The sequence below is a fragment of the Vombatus ursinus genome, unplaced genomic scaffold, assembly GCF_900497805.2.
Source record: "Vombatus ursinus unplaced genomic scaffold, bare-nosed wombat genome assembly UNPS02001287.1, whole genome shotgun sequence".
Classification (NCBI taxonomy): domain Eukaryota; kingdom Metazoa; phylum Chordata; class Mammalia; order Diprotodontia; family Vombatidae; genus Vombatus; species Vombatus ursinus.
Genome location: NW_020941065.1, coordinates 16,858,807 through 16,883,966, shown reverse-complemented (window position 1 = coordinate 16,883,966; position 25,160 = coordinate 16,858,807). Strand labels below are relative to the sequence as shown.

The 25,160-nt window shown below is 45.0% G+C and overlaps 1 protein-coding gene across 1 annotated transcript in view; it reads right to left on the bottom strand.

Annotated features, from left to right (window-relative positions):
* Nucleotides 1-25,160, bottom strand: part of ZNRF3 (zinc and ring finger 3) — a 148,694-nt gene that overhangs the window by 120,949 nt on the left and 2,585 nt on the right. The gene's annotated exons all lie outside the window — the stretch shown is intronic.

The following is a 25,160-nucleotide window of genomic DNA, read 5'->3' as shown; positions in this document are numbered from 1 at the left end:
CCTAAGATTGCTTGCTGGATGACTAAAATGAGAGCGCTTTTTGTGGCAGAGTGCATTGGAGCCAGGAAGACCTGAATTTTCAAGTTCTATTTTTTTCTTAAGTGTATTTATTTCTAAAATTAAAACAAGACACTTAAAAACAAAAAAAGAAAAAGAAAAATATAAAGTCTAACTCAAAGGGTATCAAAACCTAGTTCCCTTAGAATGCCCTCTCTTCTTCCCACTGTTCACTGAATCTGACCCACCACCTTTCCCACCTACTCCACCGGATCCACCCTCACCCTCTTCTGTACTCCCAGCACTTACAGTCTCTAAAACAGCAGTGTCAAATTCATATTGCTGCATATCCACTTAGAAAACCACAAATTAACATTATCTAAGCAATGTTGTATTTTTATTTATTTTGTTAAACATTTTCCAATTATATTTTAATCTGGTTCTCTTTTACCAACCACCTTTAGCTAACTAGGGACCTTAATCAAATGACAACAGCCTTCTGGCTGGTCTCTCCCCACTCCAGTCCAACCTACACTCAGCTGTCAAATGAATCTACATAGATCACAGGTCTAACGATGTCCTCCCCACTGTTCAGTAAACTCCAGTGGCTCTATGATCCAGCAGCACCGGCCTCCTTCCTCTATTTCACAGAAGATAACTCCATCTCTCCAGGCAACTCTCCTGGCTGTCCCCTGCAAGTCTCTCCTGGATTCCATGGCTTCCTCCAAGACCCAACTAAAATCCCACTCTCTATAGGAAGAAGCCTTCCTCAATTCTCTGTATTTCTGGGGCCTTCCTTGTATGCCCTACTCTAACTCAGCCATCTATATCTTGTTTACCTGCTGTCTCCCTCGATGACTGTGAGTTCTGTGAGAGCAGATCTGTCTTCTGCCTTTCTTTGTGTCTGGCACATAGCAGGTGCTTAATAAACACGTAACGACTATTTGACCTGTTTCACATTCTTAAGTCTAGTTTCCTCAACCAAGGGAAAAACCAGCTATTGGCCTCTGCTGTTTCACTGGGCCCTTTCTGCCTGGTCTTAAGACATCGCAGTGTTCCTGCCACAGAATAACTGTACCCCTGCCCTATTCTGACAAGCACTGCATTTTACAAGGAGTTTGAATAACACTGCCTAAACTTGGGAGGCTCAAATATTGAAATGATCAGACCTTTCTCTCCCCAACCCCAAGCAGAACAGGACAAAAAGGAATTAATGTCTATGCATACCTTAAAGTTTACAAAGTGACTAACACAAATTGTTTTCTTATCTCTGATACCAGGCTTTAAAAAAAAAAAAGATGAAGCAAAGTCCAGATACATAGTGATCAAAGAAAAAGAATGTAAAGACCACATAAGTACAGCAGCAAAGAGCTGCCTCTAAGGCCTGGGGCTCCAAATCCAAGCTCTGCTACTTATTACCTAGTGCCACTGAGCAAAAAGCAGGTAAGCCCTCTGAGATGTCAAATGAGATGACTGGACCAGATAATCTTCAAGGTCCTCTGCTGCTCCACTGTGAAGAGACCCTGACAAAACTTGTCAATCTGGTAAAGCCCAGAGTGAGTCAAGACTTGAGACAGTCAGGATTTAAAAACGAACAAAAACAAAACAAAAAAAAACAACAACCCAAAAACCTGAAAAGACTTACATGAACTGATGCTGAGAAAAGTGAGCAGAACCAGGAGAACATTATACACAGTAACAGCAACATTGTAAGATGATCATCTTTGACAGACTTAGCTCTTCTCAGAAATACAACGATCCAAGATAATTCCAAAAGACTCATGATGGAAAATGCTATCCACCTCCAGAGAAAGAACTGTCTGAATGCAGATCGAAGTATGCTATTTTCCCCTTTCTTTGCTCTTTTTTTTTTTGTTCTTTGTGGTTTTTCCCTTTTGTTCTGGTTCTTCTTTCACAACATGACTAATGTGTAAATATGTTTAACATGATTGTACATGTATAACCTATATCAGATTGCTTTTACCATCTTGGGCAGGGAGAGAGAAAAAGTTTTAACTCAAAATCTTATAAAAAATGAATGCTGAAAATTGTCTTTTCATGTAATTGGAAAAAATAAAATACTATTTACTTTAAAAAAAAAGAAAAAAGAAGACTTGACACCATCAGAAAGGAGAGTCCAGATCCTAAATTTCGGGTCAGAAAATATATGGGAACCAATATGGTATCAGGACATTGCTCAAATGCCCCCACAGGATGGGGCCTCTTTTCACCAATTCAAATATTTAGTAATCTGGATACTGATGAGTGTACTTAGGTAGATAAAGAGCTTACGTGAGATATGACGCTCCTGCCCTCTTCATCTAGCCCAGTGAGGCTCAAACTTTCATCTCCTGCAAATGATGTCTAACTTGTAATGCTCCATCTCCCAAGGCCTATTTGTGACAAATGCAATGCACTTGTCAATGAGTCAGTCAATAAACATTCATTAAATGCCTACTATGTGCCAGAAACTGTACCAAGTGCTGACTTAGGAATCTGTTGGAGAGATGGAAATAAGCACAGTCATAGAACAATTGTACACAGGTGGCTCTTAAAGAAGGTTAAATTCATGACCTTGCTCTCCTAAGTAATACTGAGTTTCTTTCTTTTCTTTCTACCTGACCTAGGATTTCATCAGTGTGGGGAACACCCAGGAAAAGACTTGTACTAAAGGCTGATCAGTCCATTTTCTACAGTTTATAATCTTAGAAAGTTGCCTGGAGCACTGAGAAGTTCAGATGATTTGGGAAGCACCCTCCAAAACAACCATCTGAACATCCTCTTCCTTTTCCAGGTACAGAATGAAGCCCCAAGAGGTGAAGTGATCTCTTTCCAAATGAATCCATTCACAACAGAGGAATCTTCAAGACAAACACTCCCTCTCCTACTAGTAAGCGCACTCCTCAAGGGCACCTGGTAGCTGCATAATCCTAGGACTTAATCCAGTGTGCACTGTACAAAGCTGAGGCTTACAAGTTGAAAAAGGAATAGAAAACTGGGGGGGGGGGGGGGCTAGTGCATCATCCCCATAAATGTTTTTACAAACTTCCAAGTGACCCCTGCTGAGACCTCAGGTGAATCTGAGGCAACCCTCCACCCCAAGGGGAAAGAACAGGAAACCAGCTCCTGAAATGTTAACTTCATGGGCTGCGGTCCAGCTGTTGCCAAACTGTGGTTAAACAGTGGTTTGATGGAAAGGCCATGACCCATACTTTGCAAAATATTTCTCTAGGTGGAGGATAACTTTAAAGTCCTGGAAGAAGTCGTAAATGGGACCCAAGAAAATAGAAAGGATTCAGCATTTCATTAGTGACAGATGAAATACTTACAGTTATATTCAAGGTAACAAAAGGGAGTGATATGAACCATGACTGTAAAAGTATCAAATGTGGCCATCGAGCGAGGTGGAAGCAACATGGAGAATGGCCTAAGTGTCAAGAAACAGCATGCATTTTAGCCACTGGGCAACACAGAGCCCCTGAAGCTTTTCAGCAGGGCAGTGGCACCACTAGACCAGGGCATCAGGGCAATGTGTTTGGCAAGTCCGGGAAGGCTCAGCTGAACAGGGAGAAACTGGAGGTAGGGAAACCAATAGCTGGCGAAGATGGTGACCCAAGCAAGAGGTGAGGAGGGGCATGAATCATGACCAGGAAGAGAGGGATTTGTTCCCTTAGATGTGTGGCTAGAGTCAAGGCCCCCCAAGCAGTCAAACTGAGGACTGCCCAACTATCATCTACTTATGGTAAACCACCTCGGAGGAGACAAATCTAGGGAAGCTTGGAAATGGAGGGTAATTTGTAAAAGAGTAAAAACACTAATAACTACCACTTATAGAATTTGCTATGTCCTCTACAAATATCTCACTTGATCCTCACAACAACCCTTGGAGATAGGTGCTATTATTATCCCCATGTTACAGCTGAGGAAACTGAGGCAGACAGAGGTTAAGTGACTTGCCCAGGGACACACAAGTGGTATATCTGAGGCTGCGTTTGAACTCAGTATTCCTGACTCCAAGCCCAACCTTCTCTCCACTGAATCACCTGCCAGGGATAGTCACTAAGTCGTGACAAGCACTCACTCAGGACGGGAAGTTTCCTTATTCTGAAATTTAAATTAGATGCCAGCCAAGGAAGCAGGACTGAATTCAGGCTACTATCCTTCTCCACTTGTTGCCTGGTTTCTTTCTCCTTCAGGGCCCTGCTCCAGAGCCTCCCTCAGGTCCTGCCTGCCCTCATGGCCAAGCTCTCTTTGAGAGGCACATTTTGGGCAACTCTATGAAGCCACCCTCTAATCTGCACACGAGCTAGTTTTGCAAACGTCGACCTGTCTAACTTGCCTTGTTGAACTTCATTTATTACCAGCACTTAATACATGTCTGCTAACTTGGATCAACTGTTGGTGGAACAGAGGCCTGTAAGAAGATGTAAGATCCAGTCCATCTTATCCCTGACCAGGCTGGGTGGCCTCTCAGTCTGCCCATCTGTAAAATGAAGCAGATGGGTTAGATCCCTAAGCTCCCTTCTTCTAGAATGACCTTCCCTTATCAAATCCTCAGTTGGTGGTGCAACGAACAGAGTCCAGGACCTGGAGTTAGGAAGACCTGAGTTCAAATATTAGCTGTGTGACCCTGTGCAAGTCATTTAACCTCTATCTGCCTCAGTGTCCTCATCTGTAAAATGGGGATGATAATAATAGTACCTACCTCCCGGGGTTGTTGTAAGAATCAAATGAGATAATATTTGTAAAGCACTTAGCACTGTGGCTAGCATACAGCAGGTGCCTGATAAATGCTTGTTTCCTTTTGCCACCTACTCTGCCTTCACTTCAAAGAACTAATTTGGCTCCCCTTCACATCCCAAATCAGCTCCAATTCCCAAACAAAGTAATTTCAAAGGCACAACTTCTCAAAACTATTGAGTTCAGGCATCTTTTCAAGCCCCAGTTCTGGAAGAAATTAACTTAGTACAAAAAAGAATCTGTATTCAAAATATCGTACGTAGCCGAAACAAAATTTCACTTCCCCCCTAAGCAAAATTACTGCTGTTTGTAGCATGTTCTTGAACTTGACTTCCAACATGCAGAATCTGGGTCCTTTTCCAGAAGACACTAAGAGACAACAGAGTCAAACAAATGAATAACCTGGAAATGAAAGACCTTTCCCAGCTGAAAGGGGCTGTGCTTTGTTCACCATGGGAGGTTCAAACATATTTTAAATATTTCTAAACAAAGGCCTAGCTGCTGCTCCTTAATCCAACTGTGGAGCTCACAATGTCCCTTGGAGGCAGCTGCTGTGGACAGAAGAGCCACTAGCCCGAGCTGCCCGCCGGCAAGAAGCATGCGTGTCCTCGGCTCCCCACACTCCGGGTGGGACGTGGCATGTAGCCAGGGGAACGGCCATGTCCAAACTCTGAGCAAGCACAGCGGCAGTTTCATCCACATTCTACAGGGACACGTTCAGCAGCGCAAGCCACTGTGAAACGTGGCCCTGATGGATCCCAAACACTCCAGCAGCTTGCCTTCCTGGCCCTCTCTTAGAGCTTCGTGGGGCAAACCAGCAGTCAGCTGGGAGAACACCACCGGAAAAACGAAAGCCAAACACCCAGGTGAGAGAAGGGAGCTGTCGAGCAGTCAGTGTTTAGGACACCTATCTGCAGTGGCAAGAAAGAGAAGAGATGGAAAAACTGTAAAGGTCACAGAAAATGGCACAAGCAGGCGCCCATTCTGACCCAGTAAAAGGATCAACACTGCTAAGTTTACCACCTCGTAACTCTGAGGTTAATACAGAACTTGACAGTTATGGAAACTGAGGCTCAGAAGGTCATATGACCTGTCAAGGATTACACCTCATACCAGCAATTTGTTGCAAAAACAGCTCCTGCCCTCAAAAAGCTTATGGTCTCACAGGCCCAGAGCCAGGACTCAATCACAGGACTCCCGACCTCAACGTTCTCAGGGGTATACCACACAACTCACATTCAGATACCAAACTACCATCATAAAAAGCACTTCCTGTTACATTTTCCCATCTGATCCTCACCAGAGCCAGCATGACCCTGGCTATCACCTCCCCTGTCCACTCCCCCCAGCAGTAACAGGATCCTGGGTCTAGAGCTGGAAGGACCTTGGAAGCACAGGGATGGTAAGTTGTCCAGCATGGTGCAACTGGTTGGGCATCTAGCGCGTAATGAGAACCAAGGTCCTGCTGGATCTGCATCTCACAGGAGCGTAGAAGTCTGGCAGATTACCCTGGCTTCACAGAGAATCCAAGAGGACAAGGACCGTGCCCACAAACCCATAGCTCATAAGGATTCAGCGACCTCAGAACAAGGGGCTGTCTACACCCTAATTATCCAGGGCCCAGGGGCATTATCTACGAGCCCCCAACAAGGAGAAGCATTCAGGCGACCATAAGACAAGCCCAAGACTGAGCGTCACCATCAGCACTCCACAGGTGGAGGGACTCTCCATCCACAACATCTCATCACCTCTCCTTCCAGCACTTCTTCATCCCCTCCGGAGACCTGAGGACAACTGCATTGAATTCTTTCAACAGACAATGGCTCCAAACACTAGAACTTCCATGGCTCATAGGTCATTAAAGAAAATGGTGTTATCACGGGATGAATGTGTCGATGCTTCATCATCTCTCCTTCAGCCTAGATCATGAGAATGTTACTTCATGGTTAACAAATCACTTAGACAGATGACCTCATCCGATCTCGACAGTAACTGTGGGCGTTCCTGGGACAAGGGCAATTACTTCAAGATCAGAGCTGAGGAGTCTGGGACTGGTAGAAATGAGGCTAGCACTGGAGATAAAAAGAATGAAAGAAAAATAGCCACGCTTCCCTCCAGGAGTGTAAATCTAGATGGGGAAAAACCTCACATACCTAAATAGATACACAGAAAATAGATGGAGGATCACTGTGTCCGAAAGACTGTAAACAAGCCTTCCCTAGTAGCTATGGCCCCCAAAACTCACGTTTCTTAACCAATTTTCTAATGATCGGCCTCTCTGAACTTGGACAACAGACACACGTGGAACCCATCTACCGTTGAAGATTGAGTGACCCGGTTCCTACCGCAGGGGTAGGTAGTTCTGCTCCGCAAAGTACTCTCCCCTTCCCAAAAAACTCTATGAAGGAGAACGGACACTAACTATCTCAGACGGACACAGCAAGGCCGAGGTGGGATGAGGACACGTCTCCTAAGTCAACGTCTACGTTGCTTAGTCTATGTTCCACTCCACACCCCCGCCTCATCTATCTCCTAAGATCCAAAATCTCCCCTTCCGTGCACACGAAAGGAAACAGGAGCAGAGCTGTCCATGCTTGCTTGCTCTTTTGGTGTGTGGAAAGATGAGGGTGAAAAAGATGGGCCGAGTGCCATCCATGGGGGAGAGCGAGGAAAAATAAGGTGTAAAATGAGACATTCACAGACTTTTTGGCAGAGGACCGTTGCCAGTAGCTATATAGTAAACTCTAAGAGTTTTGGCAAGATATAAAAGAGGCCAGGCCCAAAATACATTAATGGCCTGGCTGGGGTTTTCGAGAGAGTCATAACTGGCTGGGAAAATGGGCTCCCCTTACATTTCCATGCACTGCTACATTTGCGTCTCCTGCTATTCAGTGAGGTTTATTTAATAGGGCCGGGCTGGGAACGAGTTCCACAGTCCCAACTCAGATATTTCACTTCAAGAGCTTCCTGCAATAACACCAGTATGAAGAGGCACCCACAGAAAAGCAAATGCAGAAACAACAAGGTCCAATGAGAATGGGCACTCCAATTTTTTTTCTTAATGACCAAATTGGTAAACATTGTTTTATGTTATGAGGCAGCTGGTGGTGGACAGCTGGGCCTGGAGCCAGAAAGAGCTGGTTTTAAATCCTGCCTCAGATACTGATTAGCTGTGTGACCCTGGGCAAGTCATTGACCTCCATCTGCTTCAGTTTCCTCAACTGTAAAATGTAGATGATAGCAATGAGAATGTATTTGTAAAGTGCTTTGCAAATACTGTCCAGGGTCACACAGCCACTAAATGTCTGAAGCTGAATTTAAACTCAGGTCTTCCTGATTTCAGGCCCAGCACTTTTTCCACTGTGCCACTTGAAGAAATGATGTCCCACTCAAAGCCAAGGACACTATGGCCTTCAATGGCTCTGTTGTCCTTCTCTCAAAATACACCCTAAGAACCCACAAAGCAAGTTCTGCACCCACTGACACTAGTTTGTGTAGCCCAGCACAGATCATGGGTCCAGTGCTGAAGATGGGCGCAGGAACCCTAGGTCTCAATGCCAGCTGGGCTGCCCTCACAGCCAAGCGACCCATTCTCCGCCAGGTCTCAATACAAAGAGGCTCAGTATACCTTTCTCTCTCCCCCTCCAGGCATTTTCTCTCAGCTGTCCCCAAGCCTGGAGTGGTCTCTCTTCTCATCTCCACCTCTGGGCTTCCCAGGCACCCTTCAAATCTCAGCTAGAATCTTACTTTCTATAGGAAGTCCCTTCCCTGTGCCCCTGTGCTGGGGCCTTCCCTCTGCTGATTATCTCCAATTCAGTCTGTCTATCGCTTTTTTGTACATAGTGGTTTGCATGCTGTCTCCCCATCAGACTGGAAGCTCCTTGAGGGCAGAGGCTATTTTGCTTTCTTTGTATCCTCAGCCATCAGCATAGTGCCTGGCACAGAGTAGGTGCTTAATAAATGCTTGTCATCTTGACTTCTAACTCACCAGCACCCAGGAAGGTTGCTAACAGCTGACAGTTCGTCACCATCGGGTGAGGCTGGTACACTCTAAATCTTATTTCCCCCATTTCCCAGATAAAGAAAATCGTGTTCAGAGAAGCTAAAGGCTCGTGCTGCCCAGAGCCACAGGGCACCTGAACCAGCGCAAGAATTCAAGTCATCACTAATTTCACTGCCAACGTATCAGCTGCCTGACTGCCAACTCCCACAATTAACGCTGCTCATCCAGTGAAACATACATCCACCAAGTGGCCAAGTGTTACAGCCCTTCCCCTCACTGGGCTTTTTTCCTGTCAAATGATAACATTCCTTCTTATTAGCCATGAAATAAAATAAACTAAGTTACATGAAGAAATTATAGGACAATACATACCCTGTAAGCACTTTTCCAACGAGTAAATCTGAATTTTGAATTTAAACTAATGCAGTATAGGACTTTTAAAGAACATACATAGGTCTTTTTTATTCTATTTCCTGAATTTGTGTTTAAATTTGACATATAACATGTTACAATGTTAAATAGTTCTGGCTTCTTTCTAATTAGAATTTCCAGGCATTTGCAACATCACATGAAATAAACATTACAAATCCAACTATAATTTGGAAAGATAGGAAAGGATAAAAATGAACAAAAGACTTCCCCTTCCAAGTTTCTACCTACATTGCGATAATAATGCCATGGAAGCTGACTGTCAACAGCTACAAAACTTTAATATTTTTCAAAATCTTGGGACATGGGTTTTTATAATCAAGGTAATTTTAGATACATTTGAGGTTAACAACAGCAAACCACTGTTCTAGCCAGGAACCACGCGGATTCTAGGATACAGCTCACTACAGAACTAAGACTCTGCAGACATTTATTAAGGGCCTACTATGGCGCCAGGCATGAAAGGCACAAACCAGTCCCTACCTTCCAGAAGCTCACATTCTAACAGGAAGACAACATGCAAAGAACAATGTATGGATAAAACCCAGCATAAAAAGAAGGTGACCTCAGATGGAAGGCATGGAGGGTGGGGGAAAGAGGCTGGCAAAGAAAGGCCTCCTCAGCCTGGAAGGGAAGAAGGAAGAGCCCCAGGCATGAGAGAAAGCAAGTGAAAAAGACGAGAAATGGAGAGTTATGTGCATATAAATGGAAGGTGTCTCAGAGGGGGAAGAACCCAGGAACCTCCATTATCTTAAGGGGGAGAAGGGGAAGGGATGAGGCATTTGCATAGCGCCTACTGTGTGCCAGGCACTTCACAATTATTATCTCATTTGATCTTCACAGCAACCCTGGAAGGTAGGTGCTGTTGTCATCCCCATTTTACAGATGAGGAAACACAGGTGAAATGACTTGCCCAGGGTCACACAGCTATTAAGTGCCTGGGTCTGGATGTGAACTCAAGGTATTTATCCCCCTAACTAAAGCTTTTTATGACATTCCAATGATGCTCCCCATATTCTGAGCCAGAGTTCCTACCTCTTTCAGAGAGGTAAGACTGTCATTGGGCCGACGAGTCATCTTTATCCCTTCCTCTGCCTTTATATGACTACAGGAGACCTGGGAAAGACCTTAACTTAAAAAGGCCAAGGTCTCCCACTGTATCAGGGGTCATCTCCAGTTGTCCTGGTCTCTATCTTGCCACTGGACTCAGATGAATCTGGAGGAGAGAGTGAGGCTGGTGACTGCACAGCCCTGCCTCCCTTAAATCCAATTCACCTGCAAGTCAAGACACCCTCCTGACATCCCTGGTCCTCCTTGAGAATGAAGGATAAACAACAAAAAACAACATCTGCCTATACCTGGAAGACAAGGAACTGCCCCTGTTAAGAAGCACAATGAATAGCTGGCACATGTCCAGAGGTCCCAGGCCCAGCAAGGTGCTGGCATTCTGAACCATAACACAAAAGAATAAGTTGAAGGAACCCGGTAAGAAATCACTGCCCAGGGGCAGCTAGGTGGCGCAGTAGATAGAGCACCGGCCCTGAAGTCAGGAGGACCTCAGTTCAAATCCGGCCTCAGACCAAACACCTGACAATTACTAGCTATGTGACCCTGGGCAAGTCACTTAACCCCAACTGCCTAAAAAAAAAAAAAAAAGGAAAAAAAAAATCACTGCCCTCTTAGAAGGCCCTCCAGAGAAGAGGCTAGTCTCATGGGAGTCTGTTTCTACGCCCTTCCCCCACCCCCAAGCACCCAACACAGTCTCTGATATACAGTGGGTGCTTAGTAACTTCTCTGTTGAGTGAACAGATGATGAGTTGTCATGTGGAAGAGAGAAGAAATACCCAGAGAGCAGAGTTCGAGGGCTTGGAGTCACTAGGAGGAAGCTTCCAGATGAATGTCAAGAAACTGACTATACATGAAGGGGACAGGTTCCAGAGCGCCATGCTTTCTACTAAAATGAGCCGAGACCCCCAACTTCTTAAAAGCACCCATCCTCTGCCTAGGATCTGCTCCCAGCTAGTCTCCTATTATGCCCCTCAAGAGATGTTGGGGGGACCTGTCTGCCGAGTCTTCTCTTGTGACTAATCACACGTCCCTTTTAGCTGGACGGTCCACCCAAGGCATGGCTCAGCACGTCGACAGTTACTCCAACACCAACCACTCTTTCTCCCAGAGAGTTTTCACATCCCCATTATGAGGTTAGAAGGGGAAAAGGGAGATGGTTTAATTTAGCAACTACCTCTTAAGGGCTATCATTTCATTATGGATCAAAATGCAATCACACACAGAGCTTTTAAAAAACAGAGACAAAGGCACTGTTTCTTGAGTCACACATTAAGAAACATTTGGATTTCTTGTGTAGCTTTTTAAAAACTCTAAACTTAACCAACATGTATTCATTCATCCACCAAGTGTTTATTATGCACTTACTACAGCAAGGCACAACAAAAACAACTAAAAAATGATTATACAGAAAACCACTAACTAAATTATCTGTTGGAAAAAAACAGATGTTAAACATCTGCATTTAAAAACATATTTTAGAGCACTTTCTAACCACCTGTTGGCCCTATAACTCCTGTGACAGCATTACCCCAACTACTAGAGGCAAAAAGCCAGAGTGCTTCAATTAAAATTGGTTACAGAGCCAGGAATTTAACACAGACATTGGATTTCCCAAATCGGGTATCTAGTCTTATTCAACTATGGGTCACCAAGGACTCTTTGAGTCACAAAGCCAAGGAGCTAACTGATACAATGCAGAAAGGTAGGGGAAGGAAAAGGCTGGGGCACCGAGATCTGAAAAGAACGCCAGTGATCACAATCTCCCACAAAGAGATTCCAATATCAAACTTGGCCGGTAAATATCTGTGCCCATGCACATAGGTGGGGAGCAAGGAGGTAAGAGGAAGAAAGCTGTATGATTTCATCCATGAAAACATTAAAAATCTTCTAAGACTCATAAGGCTCTTTTTGGTGAAGATGCTGGAGATGACTGTCTCAGGTCAGGTGCAAAATGGTGAATTTTCTGGCCACAGAAACTCAAGACAACAAGTGGCCCACTCTAATCCAAAGCCTTTCCTTGGCTAAAATCTACCAGAGTTTTCACTCCCCAGTGCCCTGGTCTTCAGAAACCCAAGACACCAGGGAGGAAAATTGGAGGGCTTGGGGTCTGGATTTTTTTTTTCGGAGGGGGGGAGAACATAGATATTAAAGATATTAAAGTTGTTTACAACACTATATAAACCAAGGGACTTAAGTGGAAGAAAAATGCACCCTCTTCTGCACCGAAGCCAACTCAGAAGATAATCTTCCCTCTCCCACAAATTGTGCAGACTTAGAACAAGGGAAGATAAACAGAAGAAGTGGGGTAAGCCCCAAAGGAAATGGGTTAATAGCAGCATAATATCCCCCCCCCCCCCGACTCAGAGACAGCAAGGCCAACAGTAAGGGGTCGTCTTCAAAGGCCTGGCTGCCAAGGGAAGTGAATGCAGAGGCAGCAGGCACGTCCCCACCCGAGCCCAGCAGAACCATAAAGGTGTACCTAGCTCCCCTGAGACAGTGGCCAGCAGCTTGCCTCAGAAACCTCACATCTGGTGCAATTCTATAACAGACTAAATCGAGATCCAGTCTTCTTGCAGAAATGGCCCAAAAGCCCAGGATTCAAATGCTACCTTCCTGGAAACATTAGCCAAAGGGACAAACGGCTGACAGTAAAGTAGCTGTGTCTATCTGCCTAACTCCACTGGTTTCCAGCATCACCCTCGTCAGCTAATTGCCATGTGACAGATTCTTCCCGAGATCTCCCAGGGCAGTGCAAGTTGTCAGACCCCCAGGGTGTCCAGGAAAGCTCCCCGGCTGAGCAGCTGAGAGGAGCCAAGGGAGGCTGGACTTGGAGACAGGAGATCAGGGCTCAAGTCCCTGGCTTTTTACATCACTTTCATAAACCCTTTAATGCACCTGGCAGCTTTCCCTTCACAGGACCCCTCGGCAGCAGGTTTACCATTTCAGAGCTCAACATATAAAAAAGGTTCACCCCCAAAGTGCAGATGTGCAGGGGCTCTCGGGAGATGCAGCTCATTTCAGAGCAGTGCTGTAACACCACTACAATTTCTTCAGGCGTTAAAAATGCCTGCTTAGACTGACAGGGAGGGAAGGAGCCACTCAGGAAACCGATTTGTTTTTGACAAGCTGCTCTTTAACACATCTCACTTCAGACAGAATTAAGATTCTGTTTTCTCTCAGAATGTCTGCAGAGAGAGGTCTCGGGAAGCTCTAGCACACTTTCAAAAAACAAAATATCTTGCTTTAGCTGGACGGGCTCTCCGTTCCAGATGCAAAATTCTCCCTTCCCTTCTTTCAGTCAACATACGGAATAAAGTCCTGGAGGAGATACAAAAGAGAAAGTGTGTTTGGAGAGGAAGAGGAACAAAGCGGGAGTGGGTGAAGAGCTCTCAAAGCTACACTGGACAACAACAGAGACCTTCAGAGCCGGGAGGGAGCTTTGAGATTATCGCCTCCGATCAAGACACTGATGCTGAAATAAGCAATCTCCCTCCCCCACCCCCAACCTTCAGATCATAAGAAAGGCAAAGGCCAGAAAAGAAGGCTCTGAATTCAAATCAATAGGGCAAACATACGATTCTGCACCTTTCAGTGATCCTTCATGCCTGGACTCCAGTAAATACGTAAACACTGCACAGGCAGATGAACAAGGAGATGACAAAGGTGTCCAACCACTGGGATTTCCCAGACTAATATCTTTGCAGTGAAGTCCCTCCTTGCCAACAATCCAGGCCTCTCTCTGTCAGGAAGTCCACCCCCCAAAATTCAGAAGCCAGATGATGCTTTTCTACTCTTACCTGGCCAGAAGGTCAAGAGGAAACAGAAAAGGAAAGAGAAATTCGCAAGAAAGTCTAAGCAACTAAAAAGGAGAAGGCTTCAGGAAAGAAGAGAAAAAACACTGATTTGGAAGGAAGCCCTGCCTTGGAGCCTGGTTCTAGTACTTGTCATGTTACCTCAGAAAAACCACTTTTCCCCATTCTGGGCCTCAGTTTCTCTCTAGAACCTGGGGATGGGAGAAGTGAGGAGGTGGATAGATTAACTAAATTCCACGCAGGGCCCAACAGTAACAGATTACACTTCAGCCTCCTGACCTCCAAAGGCTTGGGCTAGTCTTTGCAAACACAATGCCCTGGTCCTCAGTAAATGCTTGTGTAACTGAATGTTATACAGCCGAGATTTCAAGATCAAACCTGATCCTTATTTCATAACCCCACTCCCTTCAGAGAAGAGATGCTATTTGCCCCCATGACTATAACTCAGACCCCCTGACTTCCTGTTACACCCAGCCGAAACAGCTATGGGAGATCGCCAATAAGTCAAGTGAATTAAGTGAAAGGATCTTAAATTAAATCATCTCATTTCTCTAGGATTAAATTGGCTGCCTGTCTGTTGGCGGCCAACTATGGACCCATTACTTGAATGTAGGGAAGACAATCCTTACTATTCTTGTTCACGGTGCTAGAAAGGATGACAAGATAGGCGAACGTCAGATACCCGCGACAGAGAGCAAGCCCAAGCTCTTTCCTTTTCACTGCTCCCATTTGTCAAAGACAACAGGAGAAGATCCTCCCCACCAAGCTCTTTGGCCAATCCAAGTAGGGAGAGGAAGTCTATGAATGAAGAGATTCCATCCCAGCCTTCTGAGTAAGTGGGCTCTCAGCCTGGGGAAAGCAATCTTGTCAGAGACATGCAGCTATATGCTCTACTGGCTTGCAGAAGAGAACAGTCCACTTTCTTTTTTTAATTAATTTTTTTTCAATCAGCAAAAATCCACTTTCTCTCTTCACCCACCCCCAGCTCAGAGATAAAGAACAACAAAAGCCCTGTCACTAACACATAGAGTCAAGCAAAGGAAATTTCTTCACTCTATACTGTGAGATTCACCCGTCTGCAGGTGGGCAGCACGAGTCTCTGGAATCACGGCTGGCTGCTCACTACAATGATCAGTTCCTAAGGCTTTCAACCATTACTTGTCTTTACACCAATACTTTTGTCAGTGTACACAGTTTTCTGGTTACACTCATTTCGCTCTGCATCAATTCACACGCGTCTTCTCAGGCTCCTCTAAAACCACTCCTTTCATCCTTTCTTATGGCACAACAGCATGCCATCCCATTTACAGACCCTATCTTGTTTTGCCATTCCCCAACTAATGGATACCCCACACTCCATCAGTTTCCAATTCTTTGTCACTGCAGAAAGAGCTGCTATAAGTATTTTTGCACATGCTTTGAGTCTGTTCTGCTGAGGATTAATCACTTCCTTGGAGCAGCTAGAGAGCTCAGTGGATAGTGCACTAGGCCTGGAATCAGGAAGACCTCAGTGCAAATCCAGCCTGAGACCCTCTCTGTGTGACTCTGGGGCAAGTCACCTAACCTCTGTTTGCTTTAATCCACCAGAGATGGAAATGGCAAACCACTCTACTTGTTTCTGCCAAGAAAATTACATGGACAGTAGGGTACACAGGGTCACAAAGAGTTGGACACCACTGAACAACTCAACAACAATGATCATTCCCTTAATACCCTCTCTCTTAATCTCCCCTTCCTTCCTGTTTTCCTATTTGGTCTAATATATTTCTGCAACATGCTACCCACCTCCAGATAGACAGGCAATGGACTCAGAGTGCAAATAGAGGTGTTTTTTGAGGACAAAGCCAATTTTGTAATCTTCTTTCCTAGATTATGTATGTGTGTAATGGGATTTGTTTTTCCTGCTTTCTTAGCAGGGGGTAAGGGGAAGGAATACAGACCTGAAAATAATATATATATTTTAAAAAATTTTAGGGGCAGCAGGTGGCGCAGTGGATAGAGCACTGGCCCTGGAGTTAGGAGGACCTGAGTTCAAATCCGGCCTCAGACACATAATACTCACTAGCTGTGTGACTCTGGGCAAGTCACTTAACCCCAAATGCTTCACCAAAAAAAAAAAAAAAAAAATTTAATGTATTTCTGTGTTTCTCTAAACATATCCTTCCCTCTTTGGACTATTTCAAATGAGAGTAAGGATCAAGTACCACCAGCTTCCCCCAACTTTTTCTTTGTATAGATTTTTATCTGAGCACCCTTATTATCTGAAATATTTTTCCCTTTCTTCCCAGCACCCATAGCATTCCTCTTCCCCTCCCTTTACATTCTTCTTTTAGAATCATGAAGATATAACGAAACCCCTCTCAGGTTCTCTATCTAATTACAGTCGCTCTATAACCCTTGGCAAAGATAGGGCTCAGTCTGTCAATAAGCATTTATTAAGCACCTGCTGTGTGCCAGGCACCATGCTGAAACCTGGGGATACAAAGAAAGGTAAAAGACAGAAATTGTCCTTGAGAAGCTCACAATTTAATAGGGAGAAAACATGCAAACAACTATGTAAATACAAGCTATACACAGGATAAACAGGAAATAACAGAGGGAAAGTGCCAGGATTAAGAGGGATATATATATATATATATACATACATACACACATACATACATATATATGTATAGGATCCCCCTATATTTGAATGTAAACAGCTCCCTTATGATCATTAACTCGTGTTGACCTTTTTAGGTTTCTCTTAACTTTTATGCTTACACGTATCAGGAATGCTTGGAAGTCCTCTATTTCACTAAAGATCTATTTTCCCCCCATAGGGGCATTATGTTTTTCTCAGTTGTAATCCCATATCCTTTGATTTTTAAAATATATTCCAAGCTCACCACTCTTTTACAGTGGTGGCTCCTAAATCATGTAATATCCTGACTGTGGCTTCTCAGTACTTGAATTCTTTCTTTTCTGCTTGCTTGCAGTCTTTTCTCTTTGACCTGAAAACTCTGAATTGTGGCTATAATGTTCCTTGGAGGTTACATTTTGGGTTTCTTTCAGGAGGTGAGAGGTGGGGTCTTACTATTTCTGTCTGCCCTTTCTAAAGAAATCTGGGAAATTATTTTTTATGATTTCTTGGAATATGACATCTAGGTTCTTTTTTTTGGCATGGTGTTAAGATAGTTCAATGATTCTTAAATTCACTCTCCTCAATCTGCTTTTCAGATCAGTTGTTTTTGCTATGATACCTTAAATTTCCTTTTTTTTCTTTTTCAGTCTTTTGACTTTCTTTTATTTTTGTCTTTGCAACTCATGGAGTTCCATTTGGTCCATTCTCATTTTCAGAGAGCTTGTTTGTTGGGAAAAGGTTTTGTACCTCAAGTGTCAAGTTATTAATTCCTTTTCTAATTCTTTCTTCCAAAACTCATTTCTTTTCTAATTGTTTCCTTTCATGCTTTCATTTATTTTTTAAAAATTTAAATTAAAAAAAAAAAAAAGAAACTCTTCCAGGAATTCTAGTTTAATTTTGTTCAAACTGTGTTTTTCTTTAAGACTTGGAATCTTTCTCTTCCAGGTTTGTGTCTTGAATATTCCTGTCACCATAATCTAAGCTTTATGTCAGGATTCTTTTTTTATTTGTCTGTTTCTGTTGTGCGTGTGTATATGTGCACTCATTCTTCCAGACTACTTACTGACTTCAAAATTTATGCTAGGGCCAAGAACTACGAGCTTCTGGAGGAAATATCTCAGTTAGTCCTGAGACTGCTTTCTTAGTAACGAGTGTTGTGTTATTCTGTGACCTCAGGAACAGCTCACAGCCTAAGGATGTGTAAGCTCTCAGTGGTCCCAAAGTGGGTTGATCCAGCCCAAAGTCCGACTGATGGTCCCCTGTTCTGAGCTGGGCAAATTCCTGACCTGGACTTGCGTCTGAGCAATACTCCCATGGGCTTCCCTCATTTGGAATTTGTGTAGACTGCTGCTGGACTCAACTGCTACCAACCAGTTAGGAAGCTCCGCTGGTGCAGAGGGCCAGGCCTGCAGGCTCCTCTCTGGCCTGAAATTCCTGCCCGAATTTTTCCTCGGCGGATTTCTGACTGAGCTAGGGGCTGGAAGAGAGACTCCCTTCTGATTCTGCTTGCTTCTGACTTGTTCCTTCTTCAACACACAGCCTAGGGCCTGCAACTGCTCGCCCTGAACACTACCTTTAAGTGCAGATCCCTTCCTTGGTCCACCCTCGATCTGTGACCTGGAACTGGGCAGGGAATGACAGAGCTGCCAGAGGGCACCTGTCCCTGCACTCCTAACAGGCTCAGACCCTTCTATGTCAGATATTTCTAATTTTCTGGATGAGATCTCTTGTCTTTCCTATTCTTTGGATTCCACCTCTATAGTTTACCAGTATGGCCAGATCCTACTCTAATCTTAAAAAAAATAACCTTCCCTTAATCCAGACATCCCTCAAGGTATCTTCCTCTCTCTACTCCCTTTCACGGCCTCTTACAATCTGGCTTCCAGCCTCCCCTCACCTCACTACCAGATCACCAAGGATCTCTTCACTGCCAAATCAAACGGCCTTTTCTCTGTCCTCAATGCCTTCTTTTACCTCTGCAGCAGCATCACTCCATCTTCCTAGACACACTTTCCTCTTTGAGTTTTTGTGACACCTCTCTCTCTTATGGGGGGGGTGTCATTCCTTCCTCAGACTACTTTGCTGGATCATATATGATCCCCTCCCTCAAGTTTCTGTCACAGGTTGTCTTTTCCCCAATCACTTTCACCCTGTATTGACTTCCATCAAACCCTGCCCTTACCCTCTATTCAATATGAAAGGGAATCAATTCTAGGCATACACATAATAACATCAAGAGATGAAGTTCTCATTTAAAAAAAAAACACAACAACTGTTTTCAGTGCTTAACTTTCAGTTGTAAAATGCTCATCAGGACACAATGATAACCATTTCCTGCACCCCCTGGCAGCGTGCACACCTCTAGTTGAGAGCCCCAACTCTACACTCTCATGTGGCCACTGCTCTATGAAAACAGTCTCTGAGCCCCAGTCCTGGAGCACCAACTTTTCAAAGGATATTTTGATCTAGCTGTCCTATAGGCATCTTAAACTAAGCATTTCCAAAACAGAATTCATTATCTTTCCCCTCTGGCTGACATCCCTCTTTCTTTTGAAGGGACTAGTATCCTTCCAGTCACCTAAGATGACACCCTTGGAGTCACCCTCAACCCTTCCCTTCCCTTCCATCCATTGACTGGATAATCAATGCCAAGTCTTACTGATTCTACCTTCCCACCTCTCCCCTTCTCTCTGTGGCCACCAGCCCAGTTCATGCTCTCGTCGACTCTGCCCTGGGCTACTGCAATAGCCTAATGAACTTGTCTCCCTACAGCTAGTATATCCCCCCATACTCCCCCTCTCCAATCATCCTCCTCCAGAGATGCAGGAGTATTGTCATTCTCCCTGCTCAAGAAGTTCCAAAGACTCCTTCTATTCTGGAGGATAAAATACAAACTCTCCTATGTCACATATAAAGCCCTGCACAATCAGTCTCCAGCCTCTCCCAGGCTTAGTACACACCACTCTCCTTCATGGAAGCCCCCTTCCGTCCAGCAGGGCTCTCTTGCTGTTCTTCCTACATGACAAGGAATCTCCTGCATCTGGGGCTTTGCCTAGGCCGTCCCCCACACCTGGACTTCCTCACCCTGGCCTCTTGTTGTTCCAAGCTTCCTGCCAGGATTAGCTTCCCCACCACTTAAAAGAAGGCCAGCCCAATCACCCAGATGCTGGTGCTTCCTGGATGCCGTCTGCACCCATGCCCCTTCCTGACAGCCACATCTTTCCTACCTCCTCCCCAATCAGAACTGAGCCATTGCCTTATCTAGCCTACGGTTAGGCTTCCAAATCACTTCCTGGCCACCAGCTCGAAGCCATGCTGAAGGCAAAACAAAACTCAATTAAACATTTATTAAACTTCAGTGCATTCTAGACACTGGGAGAACCACCTATGGAAAAGTCAGAAGTTCTGAGGGGATAGAAAATGAAAGGGAGGTAAGAGCCAGATTACGGAGAGCTCCAGAAGGTCGATTAAGGATCTTCTATTTTACCGAGAGGCAATGAGGAGCCACTGAAGACTTCTGAGTAAAAGAGTGATGTGGTTAGATCTGTGCTTTAGAAATGTCAAGTTATTACAGGCCTGATGAAGTACTCTTTTTTTTTTTAAAATCAAGATTTTTCAACCCAGTAATTTCCACAAAGAATAAGTGAGTTCAAAATATAGGCTATTCACATGGAAAACTAAAATAAATTCAAAATCCTCATTTCTAAGCTCTTAGTTAGCAAGAATGTTCGAGACAGACATCGAGTATATTTAAAGTGCCAGGTACCGTGCTAACAAAGCCCTGGGGACACAAAGAAGGGCAAAAAGCAAGGCCCTGCCCTCATGGAGCGCACAGTCTAACCAGGAGACAAGAGTCAAAGAGCTACGTACATACAAGCTCAAGAGGGAAGAGAAGGAAGGTCGTCTCCAAGAGAAAGGGGACAGGGACAAAGGGGACATGAGTAAAGGCCTCCTGCCAAAAGACAGATGGGAGCAAGTCCCTGAAGGTTCACCAAGAGGCAAAGGGAGAGTATTCCAGGTACGAGAAAAAGCCCGTGCAAAGGCAGAGAGCATGAAACGAACAGCGAGCAGGCCAGCACAGCCCAAGCGGAAGGCAGCAGTGCCCGGAGTACAAGCAGAGGAGCGTATGTCTGACCCACAAGGTACGAGCAAGCCACTGAAGTTTACTCAGCAGGGGAGAGAGATGGGCTCAGACCTGAACTGTAAGAGCCAAGGCCATCGTGTCTAATCCCACCGTTTACCAGATGAGGAACCTGAGCTCCCGAGGGCTTCTGGGATTTGCTCAATGTCATACAGAGCTGCGGTTTGAACCTAGGACTTTGGACTCCAAACTCCAAACTCTGCCACCAAACCAGACTGACACTTTCTTTCCAGATCTGAGAAAAACTGGGGCTAAACGAGGCTGCATAGAATGCGGCTAAGAAGCCCAGCTCCGGCCTTGCTGACCCTGTGTCCGTCCCCTGTATAGCGCGCTGCCCACTCCAGGGACCCTGTCACATCCTGGAGCTATCCCGTCCTCTCCTCTACCCTCCCCTCACTGGTCTCCCAGACCCTTTCCAATCCCTATCTCTGATCCCATGGCAGTTCTCCCCTTCCGAATTTCCCTCTTTCTATGTGAAAACCACCATCCTCTCAGTCAGCCACACTCTCCAATCTCACACCTACTGCACATCTAAGCCAGCTGTCAGATCTCGGCCACATTCCAAGGCTGGCTTCCCTCCCCCCACTTAGCCAGCTAGCACCTTATTTCAAGCCCTCCCCCTCTTTCAACCCTTTCCATTCCAGACAGATGCCAAAGTGATTTTCCAAAAGCACAAGGCTGAAAGGGCATAAAACAGTGGGGTCATATTCAAATAGAAATGAGGGCCACTAAGCCATACATGAGGATCCCTGCAGGGGCTGCATATTGACTTAGAAAACCACATATTACTATTATCTGTTTTATTGCATTTTTATTTGATTAAATACTTCCCAATTACAAAAACAACAACAACACAGGGCTGACATCATCATTCTCCCATCTCCATCTCTAACGGACCCCTGTTCCCTCCTCAAGCTGGCACCTAAAGTCCTTCACCACCTGCACCTTTCCTACCACTCCAGTCTTCTGACAGAGTACTCCCCTCCACACACTCTGGAATCCAGCCATCCTGATCTAACTGGCTGCTCTGCAAAGTTTAATACCAAATGTCATCTCTCACTTCCAAGCCTTTGCACTGGTGATGTCCTCCTAGAGTGAACACACTCCCTTCCTGAATCTTGCCTCTCAGAATTCCTGGTTTCCTTCAAGACTCAGCTTGAAGGCTCAAAGGCCACTTTTTACATGAAGCCTTTTCTTGATCCGTCCAGATACCCCCTCGCAACCCCTCCCCCCCCACACCACTCTTAGAATTTAAACCCCGCAGCAGACAGGGGCCATTTCATTTTTTTATCCCCTGTGCCCAATACAGTACCTGGAACACTGGAGGAACTTCATACATTCATGGATCTACCAGTGAGAGGCAACACGGGGTAGACAGTCATGTTCCAAAGCCGATCTCATGAAAAGGAATGTCCAGATTACAAAATTCCACATGAATGAGATCAACTCCAAGATTGTAGGATTTGGAGCGAGAAAAGGGAAAAGGGCGGGGGAAGATAGGAAAAGACAGAGGGAGACAGAGGGAGACAGAGGAAGCGAGAGAGAGAAAGAGAGAGAGAGAGACAGAGAATCTGACAGACAAAGACAGAGAGAAGACATCTCAGAACAGAAGTTCTTAACCTTTTTTTGTGTCACAGACCTCTCTGGCAACCTGGTAAAGCCTAATGAACTCTGCTCAGAATTCTTTTAAATGCATAAAACAAAATACATAAATTCCAAAGGAAATCAATTATGTTTAAATATAGTTATCAAAATATTTTAAAAACAAGTTTCTGCACCCAAGATTAAAAAGTCCTACTTTAAAGATGATCTGGCTCAATTTAACAGATCTGCCCATTACCACACCGCTATTCCATAGCAGTAACTCCAAAATCATCTGACTGCTGAATAAGATAATAGAAGAAGAATGGGTCAGGGTCAGCTTTTCCTTCCCTCCTCCAACCCGCATGGCCTGAGACCAAGCCAGCCCTTTCTCTCTGAAGTCCTGGGAAGGGCCCTGGAAGAAAAGATCGAGTCAGCAAACTGGGCCCCGGCCTTCTAAAGACTGGACAACAGCACCTGCTTGAACCAACCAGAGGCTTCAGGCAAGCAGCCACTATTGCCCACACTCTGGCACAACCAAGCTGCCAGCTCGCAGGCTTTTAGAAGGCCACTTGGAAGACCTTTATCTCAATGTGTGCTGACTTGAATGTTCCCAGTGCACAGGAGAATGCAAAACAGGCTGAGCTCTCAGGTTCCCTTTCAACGCTGAAATTCTGCTTTGTAAAACTTGCCCCTGGGGTGACCTCCCTGCCCTTCATTTGTACCTTCCCAAATCTTTATATTTTTCAATAAACCAGACCCAGAAATGGAAAAAACAAAACCCTTGTCCCTAAACCAACTCCTCAAGGCCACCAAGGAGTGGGACTAGATGGCCCCCAGGGCCCTTCTCCATAGAAAGCTCCCAACCTGTCACTATCACTTCTCCAGTAGACCCCTGGGGCATCTTCTGCCTTCAGTACCCCGTCATACCAGTCTCCCAACTTCAATCAACCTTCCTAGTCTTCCTTTTTCCCACCCCCACATAAAAATTATGGTGCCTGGCTTCACCTATGGCAAAGAAAAATTCACCCAATTAAGTCAGTCTGGTAGAGCCTAAAGGAAACTTATTTTATAGGGAAAGAGAAACTGAAAATTGGCACCAGTAAGTCCATTATCTCCAGTTCTCTCACAAGTCCATATTCTTGGCCTCCAGTCTCAACTTGACACACACCTACAGCACCAGCTAAGACATGATATTCACCATTTTCAAGCAGTAGGGACTTGTCTTCAGAGGGGAGTACAGGTGATCTGACACTACACCTTGTTGGTTAACAGAGTCGGAGCGCCAGTGAACTCTGAAACATACAACAGCCTCTTCAACATTTAGAACTCAAACGACCATGTCTGCTTTCTCATTCTAACTGGTTTTCCAAAAGGACAGCCTCTCTTCTATAAGGACAGTACATTTTCTAGATCACTCAGGATCTGGAATTATAAACTGGGCAACTGTTGTGTCACAAGGCCCATGAAAGGTTTTATTTCAACCTCCTTTTTAGGCCCTTTAGTAAGAGTCCTTCTCTGTGAGGACCATCCTCGGGCAGGCTCAGACAGTCATCTCAGTAGGGTCTTGCCAAGCAAAAAGTGAGGCTATTGGGGTTAAGTGACTTGCCCACAGTCACACAGCTGGTGAGTGTTATGTGTCTGATGCTGGATTTGAACTCAGGTCCTCCTGACTCCAGGGCTAGTGCTCTATCCACTGCGCAACCCAGCTGCCCCTGTGGCTATCGATCTTCTGAGGGGTCTTGACATCCCAGGACTTTGAGAGGAGCAGCAGATATATGTTACCTCTTCAACTGGCCATTTCAATGCAATCATTTCCAACATCTATAAAACCCTAAATTCCTGACAGGATTTTTGAGCATTACAGTGACACTCAGGAGTCAGGAAGACTCTAGTCCAAACTCAACCTTAGACACTACAGCTATGACCCTGACCAAGTCACCAAGCTCCTTCGTGCTTGGGTTTCTCCATCTGTAAAATGACAGGGCTGGACTCAAGAACCTCTTGATGATCTAGAATCTCAGTGAACTTTTTTCTTCTAACAAACTGGCTTCTTTGCAATTCCTCCAGTCACCTCTCCATCCCCCACTGCCCCGGCTCTGCCCCTGAAGGCCAAAGAGAACAGACCGTAGCCCTCTACACGTCGCCATGTCTCCACAGAGCCTCCTCTTCTCTACACCTCACATGACAAATTCCAACAACTGACCCTCTCCTTGGAAGGTCTCCACTCCTCTCACCAGCACGGCTGCCTCTCTTGCTGGCAAGATCTTTTTTTGTAACCGGCTGCCAATCCAGTGTGAAAATCCCTCCACATCTGACAAACATGTCATCTACGTCTTTATCCAATTCCACCACTGTACCAATGAGGAAGTCGACCAAAAACAATCAGACACAAATAAACTCGTCCAAGGTCACATCGTGCGGTAAGGGCAGAGCCAAGAACACATTCCCAACTCAGGGTTTTTCTACTATGCTACATGGTCTGCATGTACATATACATACATGTGCAAATACGGTCTGTGAGCGGGAGGGGAAGAACAAAAACACAGGAGTTCCAGTTTCAAAAATTAATAGTTCAAGAGTTACTTAAGCTACTTCAGCTCCATCAGCAGTGGAGGGATGGTTTCAAGGAATAACCCCTTCTCCAAAACTGATGTTACATGATCTGAGCAACTGAGCAGGCCCAGGGGTCTGTCTATGAGCCCACACTGCAGAGGGGGTGTGTGTGTGTGTGTGTGTGTGTGTGTGTGTGTGTGTGTGTGTGTG